Below are 27,350 nucleotides of genomic sequence, written 5' to 3' on the forward strand. Positions count from 1 at the left end.
TTTTCAAAAAAACAGTTTTTGTTCTCATTGACTTTTATTTATTGTTTTCCTATTTTCAGTTTCATTTATTTCTGCTCCAATTATTATTTATTTCCTTCTGCTTGATTTAGGCTTATATTCCTCTTCTTTGTCTAATTTCCTAAAGTGGAAAGCTTATATTACTGATTTTACATCTTTCTTTTTTTTTAATGTTTATTTATTTATTTTGAGAGAGAGAGAGAGAAAGCAGGGGAGGGGCAGAGAGAGAGGGAGACTGAGAATCCCCTGAGGGGCTCAAACCCACAAACCATGAGATCATGACTTGAGCCAGAACCAAGAGTTGGACACTTAACCACTGAGCCACCCTCTAGATCTTTCTTTTCTAATATGCGTATAATGCTATATATATTTCTCTCTAAGCACTGTCTCATTGATGTTATATTTTTATTTTCATTTAATTCAAAATATTTTTTAAAATTTCTCTAGGTACTTCTTTTTGACCCATGTATTATTTAAAAGTGTGTGTTTAATCTCCAGATATTTTGGGATTTTCCAAAATTCCAAATTATTGGTTCTAGTTTAATCCCACTGTGATCTGACATCATACTTTATATGACTTCTGTTCTTTTATATTTGTTAAGATATGTTTGTTTGCTTTAACTCATGGGGTGGAGCTCTTGGGCAATAAGGTTTCTTTTTTGAACACTTTGAAATATTGATATATTATGTAATATATAATTAATATACAGATATACCAAATAAACCGTTAAGTTTAAATTAAATCAGATAATTTCTTCTACTTGATTCTAAACAAAAACTTCATGTCAAGTAAATTATTTTTAATGTTGTGGGAAATACAACATAATATTTAATGAAAGACCTTAACACAAAACCATATATATATATAATACAGTGTATATATTGTCTAAAAACGTAGACTCCACAGTCAGATCTAGGTTTGAATTCCAGTTCCCTACCTACTAATGTGTGACTTTAAACAAATTTCTTTACTTCTCTCTTCCTCAGTTTCTTTTATGGTTAAGTAAGGATAATAATGCTTCTACCTTATAGGGTTATTATGAAAATTGCATGCTTCAATATCCGCAAAGGGTTAAGAGCAATGCTTTGCCTTGGTAAGCATTCAAGAAATATTAAACAATAATGATAGTTAACTATTATTATTTGTAAATATATCTAAAATATATTTGTAGCAGGGGCACTTGGCTGGCTTGGTCAGCAAAAGATGAGACTCTTGATCTCGGGGTCATGAGTTTAAGCTCCACATTGGGCACAGAGCTCACCAAAAATATACATATGTAAATATATGATTGATCAATATATTCACAAAAAAAGAGCCTGAAAGGAAATATACCTAAATATGTGGAGGTAAGATTATAGATGACTTCTCTTCTTTTAATTCTTCTGATTAAAGAAAAAAGTATTAATGTTATTATTTTTTTTTTTATTTTTTATTTTTTTAAATTTTTTTTTCAACGTTTATTTATTTTTGGGACAGAGAGAGACAGAGCATGAACGGGGGAGGGGCAGAGAGAGAGGGAGACACAGAACTGGAAACAGGCTCCAGGCTCTGAGCCATCAGCCCAGAGCCCGACGCGGGGCTCGAACTCACGGACTGCGAGATTGTGACCTGGCTGAAGTCGGACGCTTAACCGACTGCGCCACCCAGGCGCCCCAAGTATTAATGTTATTATAAGAAACAATATTTTTTAAAAGGGAGCTCATTCTATGGGGCGCCCCAAGTATTAATGTTATTATAAGAAACAATATTTTTTAAAAGGGAGCTCATTCTATGGGGCGCCCCAAGTATTAATGTTATTATAAGAAACAATATTTTTTAAAAGGGAGCTCATTCTATGGGGCGCCTGGGTGGCGCAGTCGGTTAAGCGTCCGACTTCAGCCAGGTCACAATCTCGCAGTCCGTGAGTTCGAGCCCCGCGTCGGGCTCTGGGCTGATGGCTCAGAGCCTGGAGCCTGTTTCCAGTTCTGTGTCTCCCTCTCTCTCTGCCCCTCCCCCGTTCATGCTCTGTCTCTCTCTGTCCCAAAAATAAATAAACGTTGAAAAAAAAATTTAAAAAAAATAAAATAAAATAAAATAAAATAAAATAAAATAAAATAAAAGGGAGCTCATTCTATCGGCAAATGCAGAAAAGACTTCTGCTTTAGCTGTAGACCACCTTGGCCCAGGGTTCCACACGGCCCAGTTTAAGAACCACTGCCCTGTCACATGTCACACACATGCTTAGCACCCCTCTTTGAGGGGCTGCTCTGACCTTCTTTACTCATTCTTGCCTCTCAGGCAGTCCGAGGCTTCAAAGGGGCTGGCCATGTGGGTGGGCCCACATTCCCATGGAGGCCATACTAACCATGGTAACTGGGTAAGAAATTAAACTTCCTCTCCTAGGTAGTCTGCTGACTTTGCATGGGTGCATGTGGGGGAGCCCTTTATGAGTTGTGAGGGGAATGTTGCCCTGAAGGGAGGGCCTTCCTCCTCTGGGACTCTTCGCTGTCTGCTTCCCTCCACTAGCAGTTAGGCTTGGGTCCTGAGAGCAGGGCTCAGGCCACACCGCTTGGAGCTGTTAGTTTTGTGGGTACGTGAGATCCTCCTCATCTGACACTTTCTACCTTTCAGTGTCTCTGAAGTCATACTATGACTTGCCCAATCAAAAGCTCCATTTCTATTTAGGGTTTCAGCAAGTTCCTCCCACCTCCCTTCTCTAATTTCCATTGGCTTATGGCCACTTCCCTTTCCAAGTCTGGCCAAATGGCGGAAGTCCCTCAACTATCAGCCAATCCAATACTACAATGTTATATTATATAATATCTAGAAATAACATAGATTTTTAAAAATAATATGTACATATATCTTTTTAATACCTGGTTTTTCAACATTCTCAGAAATTCTTAGCCACTAAAAAACTATTTGTACATACATTGAAAATTCCTCCTCAAATTGTAATTTCCCTCCTCAAATTTTTCAAGCACCCAAGGAGCTGAGCAGAAAAGGGCCCCTAGTTTTGCTGCCTGTGGAACTCAGCGGAATGTCTGCAGACCCTTCTCCTGGCACACTTCTCCTTTAGGGCCTGCACCTCACTCGGCTGCAAAGTCAGCCTCCAGTAGCCGACTCTCTGGCTTCACTTGACCACAGCTTTGCTCAACAACTTCTTCCTGGTTCTTGAAACAGTTCGCTTTTCTCTGTTTCTTACCGGCTGTCCCTCTAGCTGCTTCTTTCTTCCCGTGACCTTCCCACCCCCACCCCCCACCCCTCTCCCTTCCTCACCAGGCAGGCCCCGAGGTCAGAAAAGTCTGCTTCACACCTGTTCTTTCTCCTTCCTTCCATTGGCGCTATCCACATAGACCTCCCTCGCTTTTCCCCACATTCCCACTATTTGTTTTCTGGTTTGTTGTGTTGTTCCTTACCTTTTAACATAAAACTAATACATACAGATGAGCAAAGGTAGGTAAACCCCAGGTAAGGTTCTAGGGGCTCCATCTTCCTGGATATTGACTGTTGGGACTGGCTTAAAGACACAAGAAAAAGACATGAAAACCCCCACTCCATCTCTTTAATTGTTCCTCTCTTCCCAGAGAAATATTTTCTTAAGGGCAGAGATGAAAATTATGAACTTGGTGCTAAGAACCTTTTGAGGTCCATGGAGCGATGCAGTAGTCCCCTTGTTAAATTTATACAGATAGATTAAAATTCAAGAAGCTACAGGTCAAAAAAAAAAAAAAAAGTAATGAATATTCACTGCAGAAAAATTAAAATATAACAAGTCAAAAGGCAAAGATAAAAAAACAGGGTGCAATCTCATCCATCTGCAACAACATTGTAGCAATGCAATAATGCTTGCAGTCTTCGTTCTTTTTTTTTTTTTTTAATTATATTTTATTTATTTTTGAGAGAGAGACTGTAGGCGGGAGAGGGCAGACAGAGGGAGACAGAGGGTCCAAAACAGGCTCTGGGCTGACGGGCTGAGAGCAGCGAGTCCCATGAGGGGCTCAAACTCACAAACAATGAGATCATGACCTGAGCTGAAGTCGGACGCTCAACCGACAGAGCCACCCAAGGGCCCCTGCAGGCTTCTTTGCTGATGCCTGTACAGAACACGGGCCCTCGGGCCCTCATTGAGAATTCCAGGAGGTGAAAATCTCTGGAAACACAAGGCTGTTTTGCTTTCATTTTTGTATTCTAAGTTTCCAGCAAATTTACTGGGCTGCACAACCTGACCCAAAGTGATACGATGCTATTTACAGCCTTTATCCCTCTTAGTGTGAATATTCATGTTTCACTGAAGAAATTTTAGTGGGTTTGTTTGTGAGTTCAGACACATTGAGGGTGTTCTGTTATCCTCAGGCTACTGAGGCTACTGTTATCCTCAGCTCCCTTTACACATGAGGAAAGGGATTTTGTTATACTTACCGTTTTATCACTTGCTTTCTGGACTTAATGATATGTCTCGAACATCTTTCATTTCAGTGAATATTAATCTACAGCCTTATCTCTAGCGATTGCGTTATGTCCTATCGTGTGACTGGTTTTAGCCGGTCCCCTGTTGTGTTCACACCCTTCCTTTTGATGCATTTCTCCATGAGATCGTTCAGTAGAGGACTGTCCAGTGTCCCTCTCAAACCTTTGACTCTGAGAAGCCAGCATATCCCAGTACTTACTTACTGGCTCCTTAAAAGGGAGCCCTTCCTGCCTCTTGACCATCTCCTTTTTACATTTTTTATTTTTCGTTATTCTAACATAAAGGTTCTCCGCGTCTGTATGTCTCTGTCCAATTCCCCAGTGTTTGAAAAATCCACTTTGCCATTATTGTGGCAGGATCTGAAATGGCAGATATCTCTCACTTCATCAACGTGGCCTCTTTTGCTTCCTGCCCTTAACTGACCTACTTCCCTCTCTGGGTGACATTGTTTCAGAAGACTACATGTCATCTCCGTGTTGACATCTCTTAGGTCTATATTCCTACTGCCTGATGCTAAATATTTGGTCAAATGGGTCCTTTTTTAATATCATTTAATTTTGATGCTATTCCCGCGGTTGCCCCTAAAATTGTCTTGTGGCACTTATATTAGTTTCCTGTGGCTGCTGTGACAAATCATCATAAACTTGGGGGCTTAAAACAACAGAAATGTATTCTTTCACAGTTCAGGGAGCCAAGAGTCCAAAATCAAGGTGTGGACAGAGCCATGCTCCCTCTGAAGACCTAGGGGAGAATCTTCCCTGCCTCTTCCGGCATCTGGCAGCTGCCGGTGTTACTTGTTGGCTGTGTGACCAAAATTGCGGTCTTCATCTTGGACTTCTCTTCTCCTTGTGTCTCTCTTCTGTGTCTCTTATGAGGACACTCGTCATTGAGTTTAGGGTCCACCCAGATGATCCAGGGTGATCTCATCTTGACATGACATCTGCAAAGACCCTTTTTCCAAATTAGGTCACATTCACAGACTCTAGGGATCAACACGCGGACATAACTTTTGGGAAGTCGCCATTGGACTCAATGGGAAGTCGCCATTGGACACAGCACAGGTCTTCCTTCCCAAGCCTAGGGATTGATTTTTTTTTTTTTCCCTTCATACTTTCCAAGGGGGATCTCTTACTTTCCCAATCCCCACGCAGGAGAGTCCATACCCGTTGGAGATCTTTCAGTCATGTGGAGTTTGCAGAGGTAAAACAATGATCATGAAAAATTTGGTTCCTTTCTTCTGCTGATCCACAAAAGAATCCCAAGTCAGTCCTTTCACATACATTAAATATATCTTCTTTAGCAAACTGAGTGTTTTAACTTAGGCTAAAACTAGGAACAGTTTACTTTATCCCAAGGACCAAAGGTTAAACTGCAAGGAGGAAGGAATGATTTCTTGAGGACCTAGAATATAGTAAGTACTAATATAGTATGTCTTTTTCATGACAACCCTGAGTCTTATAGTCCATTTTCCCTACTTTAAAGAATAGAAAATTGAGGCTCAGAGAGGTTAAGTAACTTGTTAAAAATCACACAGTAACTAGCAGGACCCAGCTCTGTCAAAACCAACAGCCTTTGGATTTTGCCTCTATACCAAAATGAGTTTTGGATTTTTATAGACAAGTGCAACATATAAACAGAAAATAACTCAGAGTTCACTGATAATAGCAAAAAAACCCAGAAGCTTGGTCTTTTACTGCCAGTTCATTACTCTTTCCTTCCCACCATACTCCCCATTCAGAACAGAGGGCATCATTTGAAGTGAAAGAAAGACACACGCTCTAACTGAGCTCAGAGATAGCCTGAACGTTGGAGTTGGAGTCAGAGTCTATGCCGGCTTCAATGCTTGGTGACAGTTGCTTCTGGACCAATCATCTGTCACCTCTGAAGCTCAGCTCCCTTACCCGTAAAATGGGATGATAATGACATCCACCTCTGCATTTTTGTGAGCCATAGAGAAAACGTGCTAAAGGACATGGTACAAGGTGTTCCCTGAATGGTAGCTATCACAAGTATGTGTAATGCAATCCCATGTTTCTTTAAAATAAGAGGTTTTTTATTATAAAAGGAAAAGAGTAGAAAGTAACACCTCCCTACTCCTGAAAGAACCCAGTCCTAGTCCCTAGCTATTGTTAACAGTCTCTTCTTTTTTTTTTTAAGATTTTTTTTATAACTTTTTTAAACTTTATTTATTTTGAGAGAGAGAGAACATGAGCCAGGGAGGGGCATAGAGAGAGGGAGAGAGAGAGAATCCCAAACAGACTCTGTGCTGCTAGCACAGAGCCCTACGTGGGTCTCAAACCCACGAACTGTAAGATCATGACTTGAGCCGAAATCAAGAGTCAGAGGTTTAACTGACTGAGCCACCCAGGCACCCCAACAGTCTCTTCTGTAAGGTTCCACAAATATTCCATGCATTTGGAAGTCTATATCCATTTGTTACACAGTAAGCTCATACTAGTTCACAGCTTCCTTGTTACTAAATCGTCCCAGGTGAGTTCTCCAGGAAGCCAACTCTGAGATGGACTTCAGTGTACAGAATGCTTACGAGGTGGTGCTGGTGGGACTAACATCTGTGTAAGGGAGAGAAGGAGCAGGAGTGGACAGAGGGAGAAGTCAAGGTCTTGGACAGCCTCAGCCAACCCCACAGAGCTCCAGAGTGACACTCCCACCACTGTGGGAGAACCAGCCTGGGCAGGGCACACTCTCAGGCAAGATGGCCATCTCTGAAAGGGATGACAGCACAGGGCCATCTACCAAGAGTGCTCCCTGCAGCTGGACAACAAGTCCTTCTGAAGGGGGTGCCAGCAGCACCCGGCGTCCACCTCAGTAACGTCAGGATGACTTGAGAACCCTGACGAAACATGGTACCTGACCTCCCGGCCTTCTTGCCTAACAGCTGGAAGACCCAAACCCTGTAGACCCTGTGAGTCTGGACGCATGGGGCTGTGTCCATTTTAAACTCACTTTATGGAAGTTTTTACTGTCCAAGGACAGTCACCATCACTTTTTCTTCCCCTTCTGACAGCAGAGCTTCTGGTTCCTCTTTGGCTGGGATGTATGGCGAAGAGTGGTGGGGGGGGAGTGGGAGGGGGGGAAGCAATTAAGTTTCAACGCACATTTCTCTGACAAATAATGAAAACGGAAAGTGGCCGAGGATACCCACCATGTAAAAGACAAGCACAGAGGGTCATTAACACAGTGACAACAGCCCTTCCCACCTACTTCCTTTTTCAGTGACCTTTCAGTGTTTTCCTTTGTTTAGCATGTGCTGAATCAACCCCCAGGGTAAGAATTTGGGGCCACTGCCCCCTAGTCTGAGAAGACAGGTGCCATTGTCTCGCCCAGGCAATGCCCCCAAGGGGGGCTGCTGTGTAACTCAGCATACTGTGTGGTGGCCCCACAATTTCCCTGCCCTTCCCTCCCACTGCCTCCCTGAAACTTAGGCAATCACTCATCCATAGGGAAGCAAAGACTGGGAAGGGGTAGACCAGGCTCCATCCTGGGGATGGACACTTGCCTGAAAGCAAGAGTTTGGTTTTGGTTTTGGTTTGGTTTTCTTGTTTGTTTGTTTTGCAAGAGTTTGGCTTTAATCAATATTACCGGGTTTGCACCTGGCTGGCTCAGTCATAGAGCATGCAACTCTTAATCTGAGGGTCATGAGTTCAAACCCCACATTTGGCCTAGAGCTTACTTGAAAAATATATGTCTAGGGGCACCTGGATGACTCAAGTCAATTAAGTGTCTGACTCTTGATTTCAGCTCAGGTCATGGTCTCACGGTGGTGAGACAGAGCCCTGCATCAGGCTCTGTGCTATAAGCACAGAGCCTGCTTGGGATTCCCTCTCTCTCTCTCTCTCTCTCTCTCTCTTTCTCTCTCTCTTCTGCCACTACCGCCACCTCTCAAAAATAAATAAACTTAAGAAAGAAAGAAAGAAAGAGAGAAAGAAAGAAAGAGAGAGAAAGAAAAAGAGAGAAAAAGAAAGGGCAAGAAAGAGAAAGAAAGAAAGAAAGAAAGAAAGAAAGAAAGAAAGAGAGAAAGAAAAAGAGAGAGAAAGAAAGAAAGAAAGGGCAAGAAAGAAAGAAAGAAAAAATGTATATATATATTACCAGTGGGAATGTAAAATGGTACAATCATTTTGAAAAACAGTTCAGCACTTTCTTATAAAGTTAAACAAACACCCCAAGAGCTAACCATTCCACTCCTAAATAAATGAAAACCCATATTCACACAATGACTTGTACAGGAATGTTCATAGCAGCTTTATTCATAATAGCTAAAGCTGGAAACAACCCAATGCCCATCAGATAAAAAATTGTGACATATTCTTTTTAAAAAAAATTTTTAAGTTTATTTTATCTGAAAGAGAGAGGGAGAGAGAGAGGGAGATAGGGAACCCTAAGTAGGCTGTGCACTTGTAGGACTCAAACCCATGAATGGCGAGATCACAATCTGAGCCGAAACCAAGAGTCTGACACTAAACCAACTAAGCCACCCAGGCAGCACGTGACATATTCTTGCAATAGAATACTTATCTGCAATAAAAAGGAATGGATATACACTATGGATATACATGAAATATGAATGAAACTCAAAAAACATGCTGAATGAAAAAAAGTCAGACACAAAACACATACTGTATGATTCCATTTATATAAAACTCTAAGAAAGTCAATTTAATCTACAGTGACAGAAAGCGGAAAAGAAGAAAAAGGGGTATGTATGGACATGCTTAGGAAAAAGAAAAATATGCTCCAAAATATTAAGGTACTGGCTCACTTGGGGATGGGTGATGTTGGAGAGCATTATAAACGACTTTTACTTTAGGGGCGCCTGGTGGCTCGGTTGGTTAAATGTCCAACTTCGGCTCAGGTCATGATCTCAAGATTGGTGAGTTCGAGCCCTGCGTCAGGCTCTGTGCTGACAGCTCAGAGCCTGGAACCTGCTTCAGATTCTGTGTTTCCCTCTCTCTCTGCCCCTCCCCCACTCACACTCTGTCTCTTTGTCTCTCAAAAAATAAATAAACATTTAAAAAATATTTAAAATAGGGGCGCCTGGGTGGCGCAGTCGGTTAAGCGTCTGACTTCAGCCAGGTCACGATCTCGCGGTCCGTGAGTTCGAGCCCCGCGTCAGGCTCTGGGCTGATGGCTCAGAGCCTGGAGCCTGTTTCCGATTCTGTGTCTCCCTCTCTCTCTGCCCCTTCCCCGTTCATGCTCTGTCTCTCTCTGTCCCAAAAATAAATAAACGTTGAAAAAAAAAATTAAAAAAAAATATTTAAAATAATAAACGACTTTTACTTTATACAATTCTGTACTTTAAAAATTTCACAAGATGGGGGCGCCTGTGTGGCTCAGTTGGTTAAGCGTCCAACTCCAGCTCAGGTCATGATCTCACAGTTCACGCATTTGAGTCCCGAGTCGGGCTCTGTGCTGACAGCTCAGAACATGGAACCTGCTTCAGATTCTGTGTCTCCCTCTCTCTCTGCCTCTCTCTCTCTCTCTCAAAAATAAATAAACATTAAAAAAATGTTCACCATATGATCCAGCTACTCTACTCATAAATATATACCCAAGGTAAATGAAAACATATATCCACATAAAAACCATACACAAATGTTCATAGCAGCATTATTCATAATAGCCAAAAGGTGGAAACAACTCAAATGTCCATCAACTGATGAACGAATAAATAAAATGTGCTTATATCCATATACATATGGTGGATTATTTGGCAATAAAAAAATGAAATACTGGGGTGCCTGGGTGGCTCAGTTGGTTAAGCGTCCAATTCTTGATCTCAGCTCAAGTCTTGATCTTAAGGTAGTGAGTTCAAGCTCAGTGCTGGGCTCCACACAGGGAGTGAAGCTGACCTAACATAGTGATAATAATGGGGGTGCCTTGGTTGGCTCAGTTGGTTGAGTGTCTGATTCTTGATTTCGGTCATGATCCCAGCGTCATGGGATCGAGCTCGGCATCAGACTCCATGCTCAGCATGGAGATTCTGATTTTAAGATTATAGAAATTATTATATATCTCTCCCTCTGCCCCTCTCTCCTGTTCATGCTCTCTCTCTCTAAAATAAAAATAATAATAATTTTAAAAATAAAATACTGATATGTGCCCCAATATAAATGATCTTTGAAAACACTATGCTGGGGCGCCTGGGTGGCGCAGTCGGTTAAGCGTCCGACTTCAGCCAGGTCACGATCTCGCGGTCCGTGAGTTCGAGCCCCGCGTCAGGCTCTGGGCTGATGGCTCAGAGCCTGGAGCCTGTTTCCGATTCTGTGTCTCCCTCTCTCTCTGCCCCTCCCCCGTTCATGCTCTGTCTCTCTCTGTCCCAAAAATAAATAAAAACGTTGAAAACACTATGCTAAGTGATAAAAAATTGTCAGATTAAAAATATTTATAATAAATATGACAGGATTAATAAAAAGGCCTCTTTCTAGAAGGGTGCCTGAGTGGCTTACTCGGTTAAGCATCCGACTCTTGGTTTTGGCTCAGGTCATGATCTTACAGTTGTGAGATCAAGCACTGCTTCAGACTCTGCGTTTAGTATGAAGCCTGCTTGGAATTCTCTCCCTCTCTCTCTCTGCCCTTCCCCCACTCATGCAGTCTCTTACTCTTGCTCAAAATAAATAAATAAACATGAAAGAAAGAAAGAAAGAAAGAAAGAAAGAAAGAAAGAAAGAAAGAAAGAAAGAAAGAAAGAGAAAGAACGGCCTCATTCTAGAAAAGAAAAAAGAACCTGGTTGGTAAAGGCAGAGGAAATGAAGACAATTGCACTGAGGGAACTAATAGTAAACAAACATGTAACAAGATTCATAATTGCTAGTAATCAAAGAAATGCAAATTAAAGCAACAGCATTCTGAATGCTGGCATTAATATTATCAACCTGCATGGTTGCCTTGGATTCTGGACCCTTCAGCAAATAGACCTAGTTTCCCCTTCTCTCATTTACATAGAGGTAAATTAGTGCTATATAATATAATATAATATAATATAATATAATATAATATAATATAATAATCAACATAATATAATGATATGATATAATAACCTCATGATCTACCCAAAGTTAAAATTATCTCCTATGGGGTACCGGGGTGGCTCAGTCAGTTAAGCATCTGACTTGATACTCTTGATATTGGCTCAGGTCATGATCTCACGGTTGTGAGATCAAGCCCCGCATTGGGCTCCACGCTTAGCATGGAGCCTGCTTGGGATTCTCTCTCTTCCCTTCCCCCCAACCCTTCCCCGCTCACGTGCATGTTCTCTCTCCCTCTCTTTCTCTCAAAATAAATAAATAAACTTAAAAAAAATTACCTCCCATTTTTTTCTCCTTTTTCCCCACCTCACGTCCCATATATTCTCTGGAAAAAGAAAGTTACCGAACATGGGTAAAAACACACTGCTTCCGATCCAATAGTAATAATATTAATTATAATAATAATAATAATTCGTATGAACTTTTTAACCTATAAGCTACCAGATGTCTCACGATTCCTTCAGACATGGTTTAGCAGGCTTATTCGGTGGCTCTGATGGGGGACATATCTCCCACCACTTAGAGCTTTCCCTGACTCCTCACCCTTCTGCCTTGTGTTCTTCCTAAGACCCCTGCCACTGCAGCTACACAGGATTGATCCAGGAATTCTTTCTCCTTCTTTCAACTCTGTGCTCCCCACAAATTTGCCACTTACAACAGGGGCAGGACCTCTCTGAAACATACCCTTAAGCCTCTTGTTTGACTCTTGCCACAAATTCCCCCTCCGTTTATAAAACAAGGTACTCATTGTTTTTATTTTATTTTATTTTATTTTTAAGATTTTATTTTTAAGTGATCTCTATACCCAACGTAGAGCTTGAACCTACAACCCCAAGATCAAGAGTCACAGGCTTCACGAACTGAGCTACATTGTTGTGCTTTTAAAGTGATGCTGTTAAGTTAGCCCAAAAGCAAAAATAATTTAATTACAATATTTAATGCTAGTGCACTGGTACAATCTTATACCACTAATAGAAGTGGAAAATGAGGGGCGCCTGGGTGGCTCAGTCGGTTAAGCGTCCGACTTCGGCTCAGGTCATGATCTCGCGGTCAGTGAGTTCGAGCCCCGCGTCGGGGTCTGTGCTGACAGCTCAGAGCCTGGAGCCTCAGATTCTGTGTCTACCTCTCTCTGACCCTCCCCCGTTCATGCTCTGTCTCTCTCTGTCTCAAAAATAAATAAACATTAAAAAAAAAAGAAGTGGAAAATGATATACGGTCATTAAATTGTGCATTTTTCTTGATTCTGTGAATGTGTGCCTGTGGGGGTACATGAAGATATGCATTATAGTAACATTGATAATGGCAAATATATATATATATATAGTGTCTTCTAAATGCACAGCAACAGGGGAACAGTTAAATTGTGAGCCTGCCCCCTTGCAAAAACTAATTGGAATAAGGATAGACCACTGACCCTATCCACTAGCTGACCAGTGACTGGCCTGGCAAACAAAAAAGATGAACTGAGCCTTGCTCTCTTGCTCTCTTAAATTAAGCAATACCTATTGCCAACTGAGTAGGTGTCAGAGCTGGAACGTCATCTAGAGCAGTGGTTCTCCACCTTTAATCTTCATGAAGATCACCTCAAGAGCTTGGTAAAATACAAGTTGCTGGGCCCAACAGAGTTTCTGATTCAGTAGTCTGGAGTGAGGCCCAAGAATTTGTATTTCTAACAAGCTCCCAGTTGATCTGATGCTGCTGGCCCAGGGACCACACTGGGAGAACCACTGATCTTGGCATTACCAAGGTGCCGTTATTTCTGGACCATGGGCACACAAGCAGATGTGCAAATGCGGGAAGGACAGAGGTCACAGATAGAACTAAAGACCAACTGTGGTTCCCGACTACTTTCTGTTTTCTGTGAGCCCAGCTATACTTGGTTCCCTGATTTGAGGTTCTATGTGACCTCTTGTTTTTTTAATTTTTTAAAATGTTTTTATTTATTTTTGAGAGAGAGGGAGAGGCAGACAGAGCACAAGCTGGGGAGGGGCAGAGAGAGAGACAGAATCTGAAGCAGGCTCTAGGCTCTGAGCTGTCAGCGCAGAGCCTGACGTGGGGCTCCAACCCACCAACTGAGAGGTCATGACCTGAGCTGAACTCAGATGCTCAACCAAATGAGCCACCCAGGCACCCCATGACCTCTTTGTATCTTTACACTAAACTCCCCTTCATTTAACTTAACTTGAGTGAGGCTCTTTGCACTATAAAAAGCCTGCCTAGGGAACCCTGGGTGGCTCAGTTGGTTAAGCAACTGACTCTTGATTTCAGCTCATGTCCTGATCTCATGGTCGTGCACTGGGCTCCAGGCTGGGCATGGAGCCTTCTTAAAATTCTTGCTCTCCTTCTCCTCCCTGCCCCTCCCCAGCTTGTTCGCACATGTAGGTGCACGCAGGTGCATTTTAAATCAATCAATCATCAATCAATCAATCCTACCTAGAACAAAGTTGAACGAATATTATGTCCTTCAATGGAGACAAAGTGCATTATCTTGATTCCATTCCAGCCCAACCCCCCTGTGCAACCAAGGTAATGGTTTGGTATGTATCTGTCCACATCTTTCCCTAAAGCTCCTTATATACATATATGCAAACAATTTACTATTTCTGTTAAAAAAATTAAATTGATCTGAGTTAGCATTCAGATTCTGTTATAGACATGTGTATGGCTTAGACAAGCTGAAGTTTACTTCTATTTTGCATAACGGTCCCAAGGTGGGTGGTCCAAAACTGGTGAGGTGCTTCTATCCTCTGAGGTCATCTCAATGTCCCCAGTACCCTGGGATCATGACCTGAGTGGAAATCAAGAGTCGGTCGCTCAACTGACTGAGCCACCCAGGTGCCCCAAGAGGTGACTGACTTCCTGATGCTCCTACTCACACACTTCAGAGAGGGTAGATGTTGATCCTTGATGACATCTGCTATAACTACTTCCTCCAATCTCTTCTTTCTTTATAGATTTTGTATGTAGATATTTGTAAGTTTTACTGTGTTCCAGCAGTCCAATTGCTTCCTTATTCCTGTTTACTGATGTATGTTAGAAGGTAGTAGAAGATAGTTAGGATTGGAAGAATTGAAATTCCACCATTCTTAATCTTGCTCTGCAGCTCTGGGTGACTGAACAGATCTCACGGCCTCCTAAGCCCTCTTCCCACCTCTGAGGGCCTAACATCACTGACAGTGGCATGGAGCACACAGGGTCTGATGAGGATTAAATGACATAATGCATAGAATGCACCGAACCCCACAGGTGCAGTCACATGGACCAATATTTAGCCAGGATGCCCCATAATGGCCCTATAGCGAGACACTGAAACACATTCATTCATCTAGAATGTGCATTTCTATAAGGGAATCACTCATTGCAGGAAGAAAATTATAGCCATCATCAGGAAAGCAAGAAGCCCTCAGTTCAGCTGTTACGCTGGCTGCATGAGCCCTTTCAGTTATATTTTAGGAAAATTAAAAATGAGCTCTCACACCCAGAGCCCTTCTCCCCAGCTCCTGGCCAGGCTGCACTGCCTGCTGGACCACTGAATAGCACTCAGAGCCCACTGCCCTCTGCACTGTTTCTGCACCTGCCCAGCCAGCTCTAAGTAAAACCCTGCCAGCATTTTCCCACTCTATCATACTGTACCTTTGAAATACCACTGTGACAGCCTCCAGCCACACTGAGATGTCCGGGCCGTCCCAGTTAGCTCCTTACGTACAAACTACTATTTGCATTAGTGCTGCGGTTACAGATTTGCATAGATCGGGAGTGACCTGCTTCTAACACTATTTTCCCCACAGGCCTATTATTTGTACTGCTTGATTTTGCAAAACATAAGGTTTCTCAGGAATGCGTAGGTGTTGGGCCCTAGTATGTACAGCCTCACACCCTCTTGTTCATACCTTTGTTTTTTTGTTTTGTTTTGTTTTTTTAACGTTTATTTATTTTCGAGACAGAGAGAGACAGAGCATGAACGGGGGAGGGGCAGAGAGAGAGGGAGACACAGAATCGGAAGCAGGCTCCAGGCTCTGAGCCATCAGCCCAGAGCCCGACGTGGGGCTCGAGCTCCTAGACTGCGAGATCATGACCTGAGCTGAAGTCGGACGCTTAACCGACTGAGCCACCCAGGCACCACTCTTGTTCATACCTTTGATCCGGACATTGTTTGGGGACACAACTGCACACAGGCTTCAGCCTGCCTTCCGTGCCTCACCCCTGACCCCCTCAGGGTTTCTCTGATGTGGTGGTGTGGACTGCCTGCAAGAGCGTGCTCGACACTGGCTCACCGTGCAACACAGAGGCTCCAGGGTGTTACAACCCCTTGGGCAACGCTGTGTCAGTGCTGGATGGGAGCCAGTGAATGAAGACCTATAAATGCTTCTCCCTTTCATCCCTCAGATGGTCACTTTGAGGCACATTCTGTACAGTTCTTCACAAGTTCCTGTTGGCATCAAAGCCCCGTTGTCCACAGCACAGACCAATGCAACTGGCTCGGCTTTCTCCTTTCCTGGCCAGGCTGCCTAGGCCCTCATTCTTGCTTTCTGGGATCACCTCCACAGTTAAGCCCTACACACATGTCCTAGTCTTAGGCTTTTCTTTCTGGGAGAACTAAGATAGCATGGGCTGCATTAGAGTCAAAACACCTTTACTTACTGTTGGTCAACAGTCATTGCCCAATCCTTCCAAAGGCCTTCATCATCTCTTCCCCAGGATCCCCTGGACCTCCTTATGATGGCTACCTGAAGCTCTAAAGCCTTCATCTAGAATCTTCTGTTTGGAGGGGTACCTGGGTGGCTCAGTTGGTTAAGCATCCAATTTTGGCTCAGGTCATGACCTCACGGTTTGTGAGTTCAAGCCCCGCATCAGATCCTCTGTCTCCCTCTGTCTCTGCCCGTCCCCCCTACTCAAAAATAAATAAACATTTTTTTAAAAGGGAGGTGGTGCCTGGGTGGCTCGGTCGATTAAGTTTCTCTCTTTGTTTTGGCTCAGTTCACGATCTTGCAGTTTCATGAGTTCGAGCCCTGTTTGGGATTCTCTCTCTCCCTCTCCCTCTCTCTTTGCCCCTCCCCACTCTCCTCTCTGTCTCTCTCAAGATTAATAAACTTAAAAAAAAAAACAAAAAACCAGAATCTTCTGTGTGGTTTGGATAGAAGGAGCCAAGTCTTCAGCATATGCCCCAGTGTCTAGATTGAACAGAAGTATCTCTTCCATGGGCATCTGGGTGGCTCGGTCGATTAAGCATCCGACTCTTGATCTCGGCTAAGGTCACCATCTAATAGCTCGTGAGTTCAAGCCTTGTGTTAGGCTTTGCTCTGACAGCATGGAACTGTTTGGGATTCTCTCTCTCTGCCCCTGCCTCGCATGTGTGTTCTCTCTCTCTCTCTCAAAATAAATAAACAAACTTAGAAAAAAAGAAAAAGAAGCAGCACCTATGTATGGAGGCCTAGTCTGAATCCTGAACACGGACAGACTCTGACAGCTCCAGCTCTCCGCTGTACCCCAGGATTCAGAAAAACTACAGCCAAAAGTGGGTTTATGGATCCCAGCCCTTCCCTCCTTGTCACATTCAAGATGAGCTCAGAAGGGAGGGAGACCATTCCTAAGACCCGTACTTTCCACCGGGGTGCTCCCTTCTTAGACTTTGACACTGGGTGTGTGCGTGCATGTGCATGTGCGTGTGTACACGTGAGCCTGATTTTGTCTTCTTGTTCTCTGCATTCTTTGTATCCTAAAATCTAGGTTATTAACTCTTAGACTTTGGGATTTCACAGAATAGTAAATACAAGACATGTTTTTTAAATTTTTTTTTTCAACGTTTATTTATTTTTGGGACAGAGAGAGACAGAGCATGAACGGGGGAGGGGCAGAGAGAGAGGGAGACACAGAATCGGAAACAGGCTCCAGGCTCTGAGCCATCAGCCCAGAGCCTGACGCGGGGCTCGAACTCACGGACCGCGAGATCGTGACCTGGCTGAAGTCGGACGCTTAACCGACTGCGCCACCCAGGCGCCCCAAGACATGTTTTTTAAATTGTAAAGCTGTCAGGGGGGCCTAGGTGGCTTAGTCGCTTGAGGGTCTGACTTTGGCTGAGGTCATGATCTCACGGTTCCTGAATTCGAGCCCCACGTCGGGGTCTGTGCTGACAGCTCAGAGCCTGGAGCCTGCTTAGGATTCTGTGTCTCCCTCTCTCTCTGCCCCTCCCTCACTCGCACTCTCTCTCTCTCTCAAAATAAATAAACATTAAAAAAATAAAATATTTAAATTGTAAAGCTGTCATAATTTATTTCACCTTAGAGAGAAATTTATAACACATAATCCGTGGTTCTACAATTTTCTTTCTGTCATCTGCCATAAGGCTTAATGAAGTCTCAACATTATTCTGGGAGTTCTCTTTGTTCTGCAAATGCATTCTGTAGCTTTAATATTCAATGAATCATCACAATTCAAAAGGTCAGCAAATAGTTTGTTTAATCCCCAAACAACATCCTTGTATGTTCCAGTGGGAGTCCAGCCAGTACTGTTCTCTCGGTAAACTTAGACATATTTCACCTGCCTTGGCGATGCTGGTCAAACATTCATGCTAGGGGATACCATGTTGTGTATGGTGGGAACTGTAGTTTCAAAGTGAAAATATCCACCCTGGTGGTTACCCTCTGAGGGGGTTACGGTTGGCTGAAAGCAATGCGGGTTGTTTGGATCAGAAAAATGCACTTGACACACACAAGGTAAATTGGCCTCAAGTTTTGCAACCTCCCTAAAAGCAGCTTGTCTCTCACAGAAACCCTGTGGAATCAGACTGACATCCGGAACCCTTGGGAACCGTCAGCCCACTTCGAGTGGTGACCAGTGTTAGCATTGCTGCAGCCTCCACCCTGAGCACCCAGGAACAGGTGAGGTGGGCCCAACACAACACCGTGCAGGACCTCGCAAGACATGCAGCCTCTCACAGTGGCATCGAAGTCCTTCCTGTAGGCTCTTTATCAGCCTTCCTCTCCCTCCCGCTCCCTTGCCCAAAGGAGTCTGGTTTGTGCAATTTGGCAAACGAACAAATGATGCCCTAGGTAATATAAAACAAGTTAAAAGGACAGCATTGAACTTGAAAATTTGTACTTAGCTTTAATTCACACGGAGGTTGTTTTATTTGCCTCGATACAATGATCACTCTGTACTCCAAGTTTATTGTACAAAATTAGAACAAACCAGTCCCCTAATATGTAATTCCTTTCTAAGTTAAAGAAAGGCAACTCTAAAGGCTTTTTTAAAATTCTTCAGGTTCTTAAGAAAAGGAGACTATTTTTAAAAATTGACTGTTCAGGGCGCCTGGGTGGCTCAGTCAGATGAGCGTCCAACTCTTGATTTCAGCTCAGGTCATGACCCCAGGGTCGTGGGACGGAGCCCTGCATCTGGCTCTATGCTGTGCATGGAGCCTGCTTAAGATTCTCTCTCTGCCTCTCCTTCTGTCCCTCCCCCGCTCATGTTCTCTCTCTCTTTCTCTCTCTCTCTCTCTCATAGATTAAAAAAAAAAAATTGGGGCGCCTGGGTGGCTCAGTCAGTTAAGCGTCCAACTTCAGCTCGGGTCATGATCTCAGGGTTTGTGAGTTTGAGCCCCACATTGGGCTCTGTACTGACAGCTTGGAGCCTGGAGGCTGCTTGGGATTCTGTGTCTTCCCCTCTCTGTCTCTCCCCTGCTCACACTGTCTCTCTCTCTCTGTTTCTCTCAAAAAAAAAAAAAAAAGTAAAAAAAAAATTGATCATTCAAATGACATTCCACGATACTGAAGTCCAAGTCCAAGTGACTTCCCAAATCGCAATGGTGAAATTCGGTGTCACGTGTGTCCAATAACTCATAACCCACTCTACAGGTAGAATTTAAATGTAATTCGATCTTGTTGCCAGTTAGAAAATATTTCTGAAAATGTTTCCAGAAAAGGCCAGCAGTTAAAAGCTATTTAATTTACCACTAACTAGTAAACTGACAATGGGTGAGATTTAACCGTATCTATGACAACAGTGGTCCTCAAACTTTATTCTGCATCAGAATCACTGGGAGAGATCATTAAACCACAAACTTTGGGGGCCCTATCCTCAGAGTTTTTAATTTGTAGGTCTAGGATTGGATATGAAAATATGCATTTCTAACAAGTTCCCAGTTGATGCTAAGACTGTGGGGGAACCACACACACACTGACTGTATTAGAGAGATGTGGAGATACTATTAGACTAACTATAAAATAGAGATAAATTCTGTTTTATCCTAGGACAAAGGGGGCCCAATATCTAGCTCTGGCCTGGAAAACAAACCAAGGTTATCTACAGAGATTTTCTTTGGGGCTAGTAGTTGTCAAGGGTGCTGCGGGTGGGGGTAGAGTCCAACGGAAGTAGAGAGGATATACATGTCATGTTTAATTATGTGAAACCAGGTTACTGGAACCACACATTTAGGAGTGTGGCGGGCAGCCCAGGGGCTGAAATCTCACCTCAATCTAGCATCGGCACCCTGACTTCTCTGCAACTTCCTCCCCCCATGAAAAAATGAAAAAGGAATTATCTTCATTCTGATCAAATCTCTCAAGGCCTAAATAAAGTGTGAACTGGTTCATTTGGTGATGAAACTTACAAAACCTTTACAAGTAACTTGCCATCAACAGGGTGTAAAGCACATTCGTACACATTATTTTTGATCCTCAACCAATCCTAGGACGTGGACCTCACTACCTCTTTATACCAGTGAGGGAACTGAGCCACACAAAAGATAAATGACTGGCTCAACATTACAGCTAACACAGAGCAGTGCTAGTGCTCAAATTCAGGCTCTAAAATTTTTTTTAATGTTTATTTATTTCTGAGAGAAAGAGAGACAGAGCACGAGCAGAGGAGGGGCAGAAAGAAAGGGATACACAGAATCGAAGCAGGATCCAGGCTCCAAGCTGTCAGCACAGAGCCTGACGCGGGGCTCCAACTCACGAACAGTGAAATCATGACCTGAGCCGAAGTCAGACACTCAACTGACTCAGCCACCCAGGCGCCCCAAAGAAATAACTTTATTTAAAGGATGTAGTTTGAATAGATTTACCATATAGCTATGCCTGCAAAACCATCATCACAATCAAGATAACGAACACATTCATCACCCTTAGAGTTTCTTTTTGCCCCTTTGTACTCTATCCCTCCAGGCACAAACCCACCCCAGTCCAAGGCAGCCACCAGTCTGCTTCCTGTCACTATGCATTAGTTTGCATTTCCTACAATTTTATTTTATTTATTTATTTATTTATTTTTAAAAAAATTTTTTTTAAACTTTATTCATTGTTGAGAGACAGAGAGAGAGCATGAGCGGGAAAAGGGCAGAGGGAGGGAGACACAGAATCTGAAGCAGGCTCCAGGCTCTGAGCTGTCAGCACAGAGCCCGACATGGGGCTTGAACTCACAAACTGTGAGATCATGACCTGAGCTGAAGTCGGACGCTTAACTGACTGAGCCACCCAGGTGCCCCTTCCTACAATTTTATATAAATCACACAGGATGTACTCCTTTTTTGTCTGGATTCTTTCACTCGGCATAATTATTTCAAGCTTTATTCATGTTATAGCATGTATTAATAGTTCATTTACCTTTATTGCTGAGCAGTATTCCATTGCATATATGGGCCACAGTTTCTTTATCAGTTTACCTACTGACAGACATTTGGGTTGTTTCCATATGTTGGCTATTTCAAATAAATCTGTATAAAACAATCATGTATAAGTTTTTGTACAGGCATATGCTCTCATTCGCCTGGGTAAATACTAGCAACTATTAATAGTGAGAAGGAGTTCTAGTTGCTCAACATCCTCATCAACACTTGATGAGCTTTTTAACATTTTGGCCATTCTAGTGGGAATATGATAGTACCTTGTGATTATAATTTGCATTCCTCTAATGACTAATGATGTTGATCATCTTCCCATGAGTTTGTCATTTGTATATCTTCTTTGGTGAAGTGTCTTTGACTCTTTTTAAAAAATTAGTTGTTTGTTTTCTTATTAAGTTTTGAGGGTTCCTTTTTACATTTTAATTCCCATATGGATAATATGCAGTGTTCTATTAGTTTCAGGAGTACAATATAGTGATTCAACAATTCTGTACATTACTCAATGCTCATCATGGTTAAGTGTGCTCTTAATCCCTTTTATCTATTTCACCCGTCCCCTTCCCATCCCCCCTCTGGTAGCCATCAATTTGTTCTCTATAGTTAGTAGTCTGTTTTTGACTTGTCTCTTTTTTTCTTTGTTCATTTGTTTTGTTTCTCAAATTCCATTTTTAATTGAATTATTTGGGGTTTTTTGGTGTTGAGTTGTGTAAGTTCTTTAGATATTTTGGATACTGACCTTTTATTGCATATGCGATTTGCACATATCCTCTCCCATTCAGTAGCTTGTATTTTAGTTTTGTTGGTTGTTTGCTATGCAAAATCTTTCTATTTTGATGTAGTCCCAATAGTTTGTTTTTATTTCCCTTGTCTCAGGAGACATATCTAGAAAAATGTTGCTATAGCTAATGTTAAAAAAATTACTGCCTGTGTTCTCTTCTAGGATTTTTATAATTTCAGGTCATACATTTAGGTCCTTAACCCATTTTGAGTTTATTTTTATGTATGATAGATACAAGAAAGTGGTCCAGTTTCATTCTTTTGCATGTAGCTGTCCAGTTTTCCAATACCATTTTGTTGATAAGATTGTCTTTTTCCCATTGCATATTCTTGCCTCTTTTATCAAAGGTTAATTGACCATATAATTGTGGGTTTATTTCTGGGCTCATGTTTTGAGAGCTCTCTATATATTCTGGGTGCAAGTCCTTTATTGGATATTTGTTTTAAAAGTATTTCCTCCTCAGGGCGCCTCACTGGCTTAGTCAGTAGAGCATGCAACTCTTGATCTCAGGGTTGTGAGTTCAAGCCCCATGCTGGGCGTAGAGCTTACTTTAAAAAAAAGTAAAAAATTAAATTAAATTTAAAAAGGACTCCCTCCTAATCTGTCATTTATGTTTTCATTCTCTTAACTATCTCTTACTATGAGCAGAGATTTTACACTTTGATGAAGTCCACATTTATCAAGTTGTTCTTTTATAGCTGTGCTTCCAGTCTCATATCTAAGAAATCTTTACCTAACCTCAAGGTCACAAATATTTCTCCTGTTTTCTTCTAAAAGTTTAATAGCTATAAGTTTTACATTTAGATCTATGATACATTTGGAGTTAATTTATGTGTAAGATGTGAAATATGATTTGAAGTTGTTGGTTTTTTTCATGAAGATATTCAAAGTTGTCCTAGCAACATTTGTTAAAAAGACTATCTTTTCTCCAATGAATTGTTTTTGCACCAAAAATCTATTGTCCATATATGTGAAAGTCTGGACTCTCTATTCTGTTCTATTCATTGATTTGTCTGTCTTTAAGCCAATGTCACAACATCTTTGTTACTGTACCTTTATAATGATTCTTAAAATCAGATAACGTTACTAGAATCGTATCTTATAAAATTTGATAATATATATGAAGGGCAACAAAAATAAAGAGAGTAAACTCCTCTTTTTCCCATATTCTACACATTTTGGGGAGTTTACTTTTAGGAAAATAATTTGAAAGAAAAAGAACTTTATTTATCTTAAAACATTTTATAACAACTTTTCCCCAGCCAGGAAAAAAAAAACAAAACAAGGTTATATCAAGGCTAATAAAAATGCAAACTAGTCTTTCCCCATTCTGCATATCCCCAGGGGTTTACTTACAAAAAGTAATTTGACAGAGAGAGAGATTTATTTATTTAAAAGTATTTTATGACAAATTTTCCCCCAACAAAAATGTGGAAATGTCTTCCATGTTGAACAGTAGAGAAATTATTGTCCATTGTGTCATGTCTCCAGGATGGAATTATACAGTCTTTAAAGAAAAGCTTCATGAAGAGAAAACGACTTAAGAAACACCAAATTGATACGTGTGTACATTTGATGGACTAACATCAGGTGGAAGTAGAACACAAATTGGTTTGTCCATGAACTGTCACCATAACTCTGAGAACTACACACAGGAAGGAAGGAAAGTTGTGGCTTTAAAAGCTGGAGGCAGAAATCCTCAGAAAGTGAGCTATCTTTGCTTTCGCCACACACTTTCTAAATCCTTGTGGTCATACATTTTTCTAGATCCTCTTGGTTGTAGCAATCGAGAGCTTAGAGCTGGCCCGGGTTAGGGTGAGGTAAGTAATGCAGCATTGCTCTTCCAATAAAGAAAGCCAGAGTTTTACTTTTGTAGGGCAAGTGGAGGGGGAAAGAGAGCAATGGGCAGAAGCGGGTGGAGATGAACGGTGAGGTCAGAGAGAGAAAGGTGGGCAAGAGTGGGGAGGCTGGAGATGTCTAGAGAAAAAACAGCCCATGACAGGGTTGTAAGAACAACCATAAGGCAGAAGTGCAGGAGGCAACTAGGAAGAGACAGAGAATACAAACAAAAAACGTGCCTGGGAAACTGATAAATTTGGGATTTCCAGGATGCTGACTTTTGTGTTATACAGATAAAAAGTAAAATTGCTATTATATTAGAGGGATGGAACATGATCGAAGAAAGTTTTCAAATTCAATTTGTACCTATTTATTAATCTATTCTTTTTGATTAGAACAGCTTTATAGAAATTTTTAGCATCCAGTGTATGTCTATGCAAAATTTTTTTCATGAATTTCTTGGCCTTTCTCTGATTTCTCAGACTTTGTTTTTTCCATACAGATTCCTGAATGATTTAATCTAGTTCCCCTTAGTATGTCCCCCCCAAATCAATGAATGAACGGCATAGCAACATAAAAAACAAATCTAAGTGTATATCCCAAACTTAATAACAAAGTTGTTATTTTAATTCAATAGAGAAAGTATGATTACTATGGCTAGAATAATTGACTCTTCATCTGAAAGAAAACAAACTAGACTCCTTACTTCATGCTCTGTACAGAAATGATTCCTAATATAACCAAGATGAAAAGTTTTTTTTTTAATCTGGTAGAAGAAAATTCAGGAAATATTTGTGTAACTTTGGAGCACACGTAGAAATTGTCTTAAATAAGGCAAAAAATTGACAAACCGTAAAAATATTCGTGGCTATGCAAATTTGAAAAGTTGAATGGAAAGCAAACTGTAGAAAAAGAAATAGATACTTGAGAAAAAAAATTAACAGAGAGGAGAGGCACCTGGCTAGTCAGTTGGAAGTGCATGGGACTCTTGATCATGAGGTCATGAGTTTGAGTTTGAGCCCCATGTTGGGTATAGAGATTATGTAAATAAATAAAACTTTTGGGGTGCCTGGGTGACTCAGTCAGTTAAGCATCTGACTCTTGATTCCAGCTCAGGTCACGATCCCAGGGTCATGAGATCAAGCGTCACGACGAGCCCCACGTTGCACTCCATGCTGGGTGTGGAGCCTGCTTAAGATTCTCTCCCTCCCTCTCTCTCTGCCCCTCCCCAGCTCATGCTCTCTCCCTCTCTCTCTCAAAATAAATAAATAATAAATAAAGCTTTTTTAAAAAATTAACAAAAGAATATAAAACTTTACTCTGCAAACACAAAACATTGCTGAAAGAAATTAAAGACCTGAATAAATGGAAAGGCATCTCATGCTCATAGGTCAGAAATTAAATATTGTAAAGATGGCAATAATCTCCAAATTGATTTGTAGATCCAATGCAATCTCTATCCAAGTCTCAACTGGCTTCTTTTCAAAAACTGAAAAGCTGATCCTAAAATCCATATGAAATTTCAAGAGCCCCCCCCACCCTTTATTTTCAACCTTGAAAAAAAATTTTTTTGGAGGACTCATACCTCCTGATTTCACATTTTACTACAAAGCTACAATAATCAAGCTAGTGTGGCACAGGCATAAGGATAGGCATATAAATCAAGGGGATAAGATTGGGAGGTCAGAAAAAGAACTTTCACATCTATGGACAACTAATTTTCAACAAAGATGCCAGGACCATGCACTGAGGAAAGAATAGTCTTTTCAACAAATGGCACCAAGACGACTGAACATCCACCTATAAAAGAATGCAGTTGGACCCCTACTTCATGCAATACACAAAACTTAACTCAAGGTAGATCAAAGATATAAAGTTACAGAACTCTTTGAAGAAAATAGGAATGTAAAGTTTCGTGACTTTGGATTATGCAGTGATTTCTTAACTATGATACCAAAAGCATAAGCAAAGAAACTACACTGAGCGTCACCAAAGTTAAAAACATTTGTGGTTCAAAGGACACCATCAAGAAAGTAAAAAGACTACCCACAGGATGGGAGAAGATATTTGCAAGTCACATAACTGATAAGAGTCCAGTGTCTGGAATATATACATATATATTCCACATATATACTTAATTTTGTGATCATATAGAATACAGTTATGATAGCCTTAATGTCCTAACATCTGTGTCAGTTTGAGTTAGTTTCAATTGATTGATGTGTCTCCTCATTATAGGTTGTATGTTTCAGGCTTTCTGCATGCCTGGCAACATTTTTGGATGCCATATATGTGTACTTTACCTTGTTGGGTGCTGAGTGTTTTGGGATTACAATAAATCTTCTTTAGATTTGTTCTGAGTTACTTGGAAATACTTCAGTCCTTCCAGATTTTGCTAAGATTTGTTAGGTATTCTAGAACAGTGCTCAATCTAGAGCTAAGTATTCCACCAGGAGGCAAGACTCTTCTATGTACTCTAACCTAGGCTCTCTGAATCTTGAAGTTTTCCAGTCTGGCTGCTGGAACAGACAGTATTCTTGGCCTGTGTGAGTGGCAGGCACTCTTACCTCTAATCATTTCAGGTGGTTCTTTTCCTGCCTCAGGTAGGGAATTAGAGTCCTCACCAGTATGCCCTGATCAGTACCCAGCCAAATAGTCAAACATATGCCCAGAGTCTGCATATGCCCAGAGTCCCCTCTGTTTATAGCTCTTTCCTCCCCACCACTCTGTTCAGTGCCCTCTAGTAGCTTTATTCTCCCCAGACTCTCCATTTTATCTCCTCAACTCAGAGACTGTTTGCTGGGGTCCACTTGTGTTCCCCTCCCTGAGTCACAGTCTGGAAACTCAAAGCTATATATGGGGACACTTGGGCTCACCTCGTTTGCTTCCTGTTTCTCAAGGATCTTCACTGCCTTTTGTATCCTCCCGGAAATTACACAATCATACAAATGTACCCCCCACACACACACACACCCCAAAATGACTTCATAGAAAACACGCACTTTTGCACTTTGCTTCTTAAAACTTAGTGTCTTGAATACCTTCTTTACCATGGCATATCGGGTGATCTCAATTAACACTTGCATAGAATGCCATTATATGGAGACACCGTCATTTATTCTACCAGTCTTCTATTTGTGAATACTCATTTTTATTCAGGAATTTTCCATTACCAACAACACTGTACTACACATCTTATGTAAATATGTCACTAGTGTACATGAATATGCACACATATACTCATTTGTCAGCATGTATATATGCAGCTATATATGCAATGTGTATATTTACCTACATAAATATACATTTACAAATATATCATTTCAGCTTTGACTTTAATCATTTGTAATTGAATAATGAGTTATTATGAGCAAGAGTTCTTTTTTTTTTTTATAATGTGTATGTATTTTTGAGAGCAAGAGAGAGGCAGAGCACGAGGAAGAGAGGGGCAGAGAGAGAACGAGACAGAATCCAAAGAAGGCTCCAGGCTCTGAGCTGTCAGCACAGAACCCAATGCAGGACTTGAACCCACCAATCGTGAGATCATGACCTGAGCCAAAGTCAGACGCTTAACCAACTGAGCCACTCAGGCTCCCCAAGTT

General features: G+C 41.6%; 1 long non-coding RNA gene across 1 annotated transcript in view; it reads left to right on the forward strand.

Moving 5' to 3' along the window:
- LOC124507024 (uncharacterized) overlaps positions 1-27,350 on the forward strand; it is a 91,725-nt gene that overhangs the window by 17,771 nt on the left and 46,604 nt on the right. The window contains exon 2 of the long non-coding RNA XR_006960924.1: positions 18,279-18,390. This is a non-coding gene — a long non-coding RNA (uncharacterized LOC124507024). The remainder of the gene's footprint in view (positions 1-18,278; positions 18,391-27,350) is intronic.

Source organism: Lynx rufus, unplaced genomic scaffold, assembly GCF_022079265.1.
Source record: "Lynx rufus isolate CCGP_SWC_20201006 ecotype Redwood Valley unplaced genomic scaffold, mLynRuf1.p SCAF_11, whole genome shotgun sequence".
In the NCBI taxonomy this organism is placed as follows: Eukaryota; Metazoa; Chordata; class Mammalia; order Carnivora; family Felidae; genus Lynx; species Lynx rufus.